We start from the raw sequence: 9404 nt of genomic DNA, 5'->3' as shown, positions 1-9404 counted from the left end.
GACGTGATAACAATTTCATCTAATAAGAATGACAAAAGGTGACACCGAGGTAGTAATGTGTACACAGACCCATGGATATAGCAAATGTAATGAGTGGATCACCTTGATACAATGGGTGGGGGATCGTGGCGTTTGGAGCCGTCGATGTTGAAGAGGTACCATTTCGTGGGGGCGAATCGGCCCTCGATCACATCTGTAGTTGCTGTCTTGTGGCTCCCGCGTCGGTTGATCTCCAGTTGTCGTGGATCTCTTCTGGCTTCAAACAAGGATCTGTTGGGGGAGGTGGTGTAAGCTTTATGACAAGGTGGGGATATTTATTCATGGGAGTGGGGGGGGGGGGAGGGGGTTAAATGCTTTGTGGAGCTTTGTAAAAAGGGGGAAATATATTAAATTCTGATGATTTAAAATTTGATGATAAAGTAAAGATCTGTACGCATGGATGACGATTAAAACATTGATCTTCTTCTACTTCGATCTTAATTACAGTGGTGAAAGGAATTCCCTCCAACACAATTAAGTATTACGTGTCAACTGGTTATGCGCCATATAGGCCGTTGACTCCGATTTCAACTTGCTTTTCTTGTTGGATTTGCTTCCCCAGCCTTTGCCCAACCAAGAACAAAATACAAGACAACAGTTGTTTGATTTTGGACTTGTTGTCCCCAGCTATCGAGCCTCATCTGCCCGACCCATAAAAGTTGATGAAACGGTGGAAATCTTTATACATAGCGGAAAGGGGGTGGGGGGGGGGGGGGTACCCTAGCACGTTGTAGAGATCTCTATACATGGGGGATGGTTTATATATTATCATACATGTCTATACATGGGGGATGGATTATATATTATCATACATGCAGAACAACGGTTCGAACTTAGAGGGAAAAACTTCACATCCGGGTGTTAAACTGTTATATTTTCAAATGTAAAGCTTGATGTGTTGTGAATCAAATGTTGCATGGTGATCTTTGATGTAATTTTTAAAACCACTCTCCAACAAAAAAAAGAAGAAAAAAAACTCTTGTTGTTGGCAATTAACAACATGTTAATTCTACAAGCTGGTGTCTACACTAACCCTAACACTAACTTATGACATTACGGATAAATAATCTTCCTTAAATGATACTATTATGTTCTTGTATGCATATACTTTAAAGTTTTCATTTAAGAGAAAAACATTTTTTATTCACTTTATGGCAAGTATTAAAAAACAACTCATTCTTTAACTGTCTTAATTTGCAGAATATTTTCATTTTTGCTTATAATAATATGTTCAGCTTATTGAATATTGATTGGCTACTTTTTTTTATAATAACTAGATCTATCTTTTACTTGAATTATCGTTCGTTGGTGGGTGAAAGTTTCTTGCGTTCGTGTGTGTATGTGCGTGCGCTTGTGTGTGTGTGCACGGTCTGTGCAGGTGTATGTGTATATATGTGTGCGCGCGTTTTCTATTTTGGCTGTCATACTTTTTGCAGTCATAAAAAAAAAAAATAAATAAATAAAACAAAAAAATGGTATGACTCTTCAGAGAAACGACGCGACCCTTGACCTCACTTAAACGACCTGGGAGAGGCCGTCTCTAGCAGACTGAGTCACCACTCTTCCAGACGTGACCTATATCTGAAGCCTCGACCTCCTTGTGTAGTTCTACTGACCGCCGTGTGTAGTGACCATAACAGGCATTGGCACTAAGAGCCGTGTTCCCTGTGTTAAGGACTCTGAGCAGTGTTTCTTCCAGGCTGTTTTCTGGGGGGGGGGGGCACTTGAAATTTTCGGGGGTGTCGGACTAATTTTTTTTTGGGGGGAGGGGGGACGGGGGACGGGACAGACACTGTTAAAACTATATATATTTTTTATATAAATTCCATTTCGTTGGGGGGGGGGGGGGGTGGACTTTCCTCGGGGGGAGAGATGCCTGGAAGAAACTCTGACTCTGAACTCTGCTGACGGTTTAATGACCAGTGGCGTAGCGAGGTCGGGTGTCACCCGGTGCGGCACTTAATGGTGTTACCCCAAGAAGCGTAGCGACCCTTCCTGGGGACAAACTTTCGATTTGCACCCCCCCCCCCCCCCTCAAGTTTTCGATTTGCAACCCCCCCCCCCCCCCCCTCAAACTTTTGATTTGCACCCCCCCCCTCAAGTTTTTCTCTATATATTTTGCTATTTTTTGCCTTGGTGTCACCCCCCCTAAATGGTGTCACCCGGTGCGGTCCGCACCCCCCCCCCCCGCACCCCCCCTCGCTACGCCTCTGTTAATGACATCTACTCTCTTGCCTGATCTATCTCACATAGGTGTGTCGTCACACCTAGGAATCGTCCACTGTACGAAATATCACAACCAGTGGCGCATTGGATGTCGCCTGCTAAAAGTTCTAGTGTTTTTCTATATCATATACATATTATTTGACAATTTACATGTTTTCAAATTTAAACTTTACCGTTTTGACTGGGGCCTGACAAGATTGTATATAATTTATTAAGACAACACTTACTAGTTATATTAGCTTTGTTATAACGTTGTTTAGAGTATAACTTTATACAATATAGTTAAAACCTATTTGGGAGTATATTCTTAATTAGTTTGAATTGAAGGCAAATGCAGGACATCTAACACAAAAGTTCTTTCATATTTAAACAAACCGTATGCTATAAAGTCTAGTGTTTTTATTAATTTATACACCAGCTTGGCGTTATCAAGTGATTAGCATGGATTAGAAAATCAATTACAAGTTAATTAAACGTAAATAGCTCGTTTTGATACGAGGAGGACCGGAAATGGAGTTTTTATAAACCGATCGTTGCAGACGCCAGAAGTAAATTGTCGTCTGCCGATTGTGGAGAAGTGATTTGTCGGCTCGCCAGTTTGGCGCCGGGAAATCAAATTGAGTTTTTCAATATTTAAATAATTGTAAATCCCTTCCGTGTTTTTTTTTCTCTTCTATTTCAGATTGTGATCCAGATTAGTAGTGATGGTGGAGTTGGTGTTGGAGGTGGTGGTGGTGGTGGTGGTGATGGTGGTGTTGGTGGTGGTGTTGGAGGTGGTGGTGATGGTGGTGGTGGTGGTGTTGGTGGTGGTGATAGTGGTGGTGTTGGTGTTGGTGTTGGTGATGGTGATGGTGATGGTGGTGTTGGTGTTGGTGTTGGAGGTGGTGGTGGTGGTGGTGATGGTGGTGTTGGTGGTGGTGTTGGTGGTGGTGGTGTTGGTGTTGGTGGTGGTGGTGATAGTGGTGGTGTTGGTGATGGTGGTGATGGTGGTGGTGGTGTTGGAGGGAGTGGTGATGGTGGTGGTGATGATGGTGGTGGTAATGGTAAAGGTGGTGGTAGTGGTGGTGGTGGTGGTGGTGGTGATGGTGGTGGTGGTGGTGATGGTGGTGTTGATGTTGGTGGTGGTGGTGGTGGTGGTAGTGGTGGTGGTGGTGGTGGTGGTAGTGATGGTGATGGTGGTGATGATGGTGGTGATGGTGGTGTTGGTGTTGGAGGTGGTGGTGGTGGTGATGGTGTTGGTGGGTGGAGGTGGTGGTGATATTGTTGGTGGTGGTGGTGTTGGAGGCGGTGGTGATGGTGGTGGTGGTAGTGTTGTTGGTGTTGGTGGTGATGGTAGTGGTGGTTGTGATGGTGGTGGTGGTGGGGGGGGGGGAGGGGGGGGAAACCTGAAGGGAATAATCGATCTATAAAAGGGAAGTGCGTCATTAATACGATTTTACACTCGATAAAGATAGCTGATTTGATCTACTCCACGAAGCAAGCAGGTGCTGTTTTTGTTTTAAGTATATCGAGCAACAGATCAATTTGGTGATAAATTTAAAATAAAAACAAAACACCGTAATTTTTGTTTACAATATATAAGAGAAAATAAGGATATATTTTTTCCATAAAGGGAGTAAAACATTATCATAATAAAACTTGAATAATAAAACTTAAAATCCAGACCACGTTTTTCGTGTGAGTACAACCCGGATGTTTAACTACAGTGTTTAAGCGGGAAGTGCCACGTGGTCGTGTAAAATCAAATGAGGTGTAACTTTTGTTACATTGTTGTGTGACTCTGGAGGTGGGGGGGGGGGGGGGGCGATATTTCAGTTGTGGTTTTTTGTATGAGGGAGGAGGGGAGTGTCATACTAGGGGTGTAGGGGTGGGAAGGAGTCAATGTTTCTGCCAGACTTTTTTCTCCCAGGGGGGGGGGGCACTTGAAATTTTCGGTGGGGGTGGACTAAAATTTCCGGGCAACCCCCCCCCCCCCCCCCCCCCCCCACTCTCGATAAGATGCCTGGAAGAAAATCTGGAAGGAGGTTGTAATTTGATTCAAAGAATTTCAGACTTTGATATTTTGAAGTGAGTAATGACGTATTAGAACTAATAATTTGTTTTTTTTTTAATACATGAGTCTCCTCTGGACCTATCTATAATGGCGAAATGCTTCTGTTTGTGTTAGACTCTTATATTATACTACAATAACAATCTTTACATCTGCCGTCCCTTCAAGTGTTTCTTTCAGACATGTTTCGTCGGGGTCACTTGAAACTTCCGGAATGGTGGAGAGGGGGGTGGGGTGGCAGAATTAAATTTCCGGGGAGTTTACGGAGATTACATTATATATTTTTTACAATTTTTTTTTTTCAATTCGTTCGGGATAGACAGTGGACGTGCTTAAGGGAAGGGGGGGGGGGGGGTGGGGAGGGCGTAAAAACGCCCTAAAAGAATCTTATGACCCTATGGGTAGGCTAAAGGAAAGTGACGTATCGGTTAAAAAAATTGACGATATTTTCTGGTGGATTGTAGAATAGGGGGAGGGGGGAGGGGGTAAAGTTACCCTGAAATCTTGTATACGAAACCATTGTCCCCGCTTTTTCCTTTAGAATATTCCAGACGGGTAAGTATGTGGGCTGGGGGGAGAGGGGGGGGGTAGCTCTCCCACTATAATTAATTGGAAACTTCCTCTTACCCCACTCCACCATCTCCTCCCAACCACGATATGAGGGTAGGAATGATGGTGGGAGGGGGGGGGGGGTGGGGTTACTTTCACACGTAACTGGAAGCTGAATTGTTAACTTTAGGATCACTGGTTATTGCATGCAGGTGGCTTTTGTCTTTAAAGCAGAGGCGTGGCGAGGGCGTGACGGGGGGTGCGGACCGCACCGGGTGACACCATTTAGGGGTGGGGGGGGGGGGGTGACACCAAGGCAAAAAATTGCAAAATGTACAGAAGAAAAATTCCTTTTACCAGATCCATTAATGGTTAATTCAAGTTAAATATTCTATAAAGTAAAAATTGACGTAAACGCGATAACTTTAGAGAAAACAATGCTACATCCAACTGTATTATTAACAGACTTTAGATAAACATCGCTGCTATTAAGTCAGCAGTGATTAAAGCTTATGCACATGTAGGCCTATGTATCGTATGTGGCATATGTTTAAGTTATAGACCTATGTATGCCGACACACACACACGTATATATATATATATATATATATATATATATATATATATATATATATATATATATATATATATATATACTTTCTTCTGGGGGGGGGGGGGGGTGACACCACGAAGTGCCGCACCGGGTGACACCCGACCTAGGGACGCCACTGCTTTAAAGTGTACTTTCTTAGTTAAATTAGAACAAAAAAAAACGCCTGTTATAACTCTCATTTAATACCCAGCGTTTTCTTAATAAAAAAAAATATTAAAAAAATAAAAATAACAGGGAAACGTGACAAAATCGTGCATGAGTAAAAAAAAAAACAACTCACCCGAGGCGCTGGCGAGAGGCAGCAGCGCCGTCACCATGGCAACGGTCAGAATCATGTAGACGGACAGACCGTGAGACCTAACCACAGCAGTCAAAAAACAACACAGAGATCTAAATGCAAGTCCAAACTCCATGTCTGAAAAGCCGGCTCTTAGTACTCTCACTTCCGGCATGCCGTGATAAGAAAAAAAATAAGATTCCGGTCTTTGATGACGTCACGACTGAAGACCGTTGGAGAGAAGGGACGGAAAAAAATGGCCCTCCCCCCTCTTATCACGCCTAATTGCCAGGTCCTGTGCGGGCTGGTGTTGGCTCAATCCAATTAATTAGGACTCTTCATAATGACGATACGCTACGCTCTGCTCAGCGTCTTCGTGGTTGGACGCAGGGGAGGCAAAGGGCAGACAACTTGCTGGTTAATTGTTTCTTGAGAGTTGCGCGACTTGAGTTTTTCTTCTCTTGGTGGAAAAAAAATTATTGGCGAACTGTGGATAAAATATAAATCTATACTAAAATACGTTGACCATCATAAATTTACAATACAATATAAGCCTACAAAAATGATTACATTTATTAATATTAAACAGTAATTTAGCAAATAAAAAAATTTTAGCCGATGTTTTTTATTTTTATTTTTCATAAAACTAACATATCAACTTAAAAATATCGAATAAAAACTAAATATCAGCTTAAAGCAAACGTATCAAGTTAAAACACACGAAGTTTTATTCATAACATGAGAACCTCAACCACATATAAAACAAATGTTTTTCTAATTATTGAACCCACAGTTCGTATAATGTGCATTACTCACCAACAACATACATATAGCATAACCAACAACATACATATAGCCTAACCAACAACATACATATAGCCTAACCAACAATATACATATAGCCTAACCAACAACATACATATAGCCTAACTGACAATATACATAAAGCCTAACCAACAATATACATATAGCCTGACCAACAATATACATATAGACTAACCAACAATATACATATAGCCTAACCAACAATATGCATTAAGCCTAACCAACAATATGCATTAAGCCTAACCAACAATATACATATAGCCTAACCAACAACATGCATTAAGCCTAACCAACAATATACATATAGCCTAACCAACAATATACATATAGCCTAACCAACAACACACATATAGCCTAACCAAAAACATACATAAATCACATAGATCTAGTCCTGCGTTCATATAACGCACATAACACAATATTTAAATCGCATGACATTTTACTACTTTCATTAACATATGTTAATATTTTTTCGTTTCAAAACAACCAGTCACATAAATTATCCTAATAAATTTCAGAAGAATCTCTCAAACATTGATTACTCCACCATTAGAAGCATGTAATGTACACTAAGTTTAAAGTGTCGAAAGTATCTCTACAAAGTACAAGCCTACTTAAGTGGAACACCGAATAATGAACAAATCTACAAAGAGCGTCATCGATCATGACAAAACTCACGGAAGTTTATCATCAACACTAACTAAACCTATGAAACTTGAGCATCAATAATGACTAAACCTACAAATGTAGAGCATCAATAATGACTAAACCTACGATATTTTAGAATCAATAATTACTAAACCTACGAAAGTTGAGTATCGATAATGACTAAACCTACTATATTTGAGAATCAATAATGACCAAACCTACGAAAAATTAGCATCAATAATGACTAAACCTACAAAAGTTGAGCATCAATAATGACTAAACCTACAAAAGTTGAGCATCAATAATGACCAAACCTACGAAAAATTAGCATCAATAATAACCAAACCTACAATAGTCGAGCATCAATAATGACCAAACCTACCAAAGTTGAGCATTAATACTGACTCAACCTACCAAAACGGCTCACCAGACAGACGCTCAACCCAAACGACGAGCGCGGACATGCACGCACGTGCTGTGAGTAGCACCGGTCAAATGCATGCACTTAAGCCGCCTGAAGATTTGACGTCTTAAAATAGCCGGCGACGCGTCACTGGCTAAACAGGAAATCTGGGCACTTAAGAAGTGAAATAACGTTTGTTTACTGAATATTATAAGTAGCAAAATGACGTTTGTAACTTAAGATTATAAGTAGCCAAATAACGTTTGTTTACGGAAGATTATAAGTAGCAAAATGACGTTTGTAACTTAAGATTATAAGTAGCCAAATAACGTTTGTTTACGGAAGATTATAAGTAGCAAAATGACGTTTGTTTACGGAAGATTATAAGTAGTGAAATGACGTTTATTTACTGAATATTATAAGTAGCAAAATGACGTTTGTTTACGGAAGATTATAAGTAGTGAAATGACGTTTTTTTACTGAAGATTATAAGTAGCAAAATGACGTTTGTTTACGAAAGATTATATCTTGTTTTCACATGCAATCAAATTAAGAAATAACATCTTTAACACAAGAAATCGAATTAAGAAATCGAATGTAAAGCGTTTTAAGAAATCATATCTTTAACACATCAAGAAATCGAACCTTTAGCACGTTATGAAATCACATCATTAGCAGGTAAAGAAATAGCACATTTATAAACCAAAGTTTCGCAAAACAATCGCACATTTAGAAATCAAAAGTAAGCACAACAAGAAATCAATCCTTTTTCCCACATTTGTTTCTATTTTTCTAAGAAAGGATGAAAAAAAAATTAAGATCGTCAAAAGGACATTTGACGCGCATACATTAATTGGTTCTTAAGCACCGCAGGCCTAATCAAGTCCCCGTGTTTAATTATTTGTTGTCAAACACTTCACAACTTACGCAATCAATGAGGAGTGTGTACACCGTCGTGTGAGACGTGAGCTTCCCACTGTGCTGTTAAATGTTGACGTCACTTTGTTATATTCTACACATTCAGCTGTCAAATCCCACACAACTCCGAGAGCCGTAACGCTCCCTAGTTACACAGCTTCCACAGCTGTAATGTTCCCTTTCTTAACGGCTGCTGGAATGTTCCTCTTTGTAGCAGCTGCTAGAGATATAGATATTTCTAGCTTCACAGCTGCGGTAGTAAAATATAGCTTAGCTTTACTGCTGCAAGCTGTACGTTTCCCGGCTTCAAACGGCTGCAAGAGCTGTAGGTTTTTTTAGTACTACACGTGCGAGAGCTGTAAGATTACTGCTCCGGCTTTAGACGGCTGTGAAAGCTGTAGGTTTTTCTAGTACAACGCGTGCAAGAGCTGTAGAGTTACTGCTCCGGCTTCAAACGGCTGCGATCTTTCTAGTGCCAAGCGTGCAAGAGCGGTAACGTGTTTGTCCCTTTAACAACTGAACGACTTATCAATTCCCCTGGCCTTAAAGGACCGCTACAGTGCTCACTCTGACCTGCTTACATGCACGACCGCTCAACTTATCAGCCACACCGCGCACTGTCGCAGTTCAAAACTACACACCGGTTAAATACACCGGCTATTTTTAAAACAACTATTTATACCTTTTTCTTTCTTCTTCAACCAACGAAAATGAATTAAAATGAATTTTAGTCGAAAAAAAAAATAAACCGGGAGTGATCTCCCCTAAACTTTCTCGAATATTCTTATATAAAACAACAGGGGATGGGAACTCATGCTATAGACATGATTTTTAATCAATTTTAAATACTTAAAGT

General features: G+C 40.6%; 1 long non-coding RNA gene across 1 annotated transcript; it reads right to left on the bottom strand.

The window, feature by feature from the left end:
- Positions 1-108: 108 nt before the first annotated feature.
- LOC131932763 (uncharacterized) lies at positions 109-9151 on the bottom strand. The gene is made up of 3 exons (XR_009384707.1): positions 8558-9151; positions 5758-6241; positions 109-270 (listed from the first exon to the last, which is right to left on the bottom strand). It is a non-coding gene; the product is annotated as an uncharacterized LOC131932763 (long non-coding RNA).
- Positions 9152-9404: the final 253 nt, after the last annotated feature.

The sequence above is a fragment of the Physella acuta genome, unplaced genomic scaffold (genome assembly GCF_028476545.2).
Source record: "Physella acuta isolate Inbredline_101_S28 unplaced genomic scaffold, ASM2847654v3 ptg002273l, whole genome shotgun sequence".
Taxonomy (NCBI): Eukaryota; Metazoa; Mollusca; class Gastropoda; family Physidae; genus Physella; species Physella acuta.
Note: the sequence above shows the minus strand (reverse complement) of the source record. Positions and strands in the feature narration are given on the sequence as shown.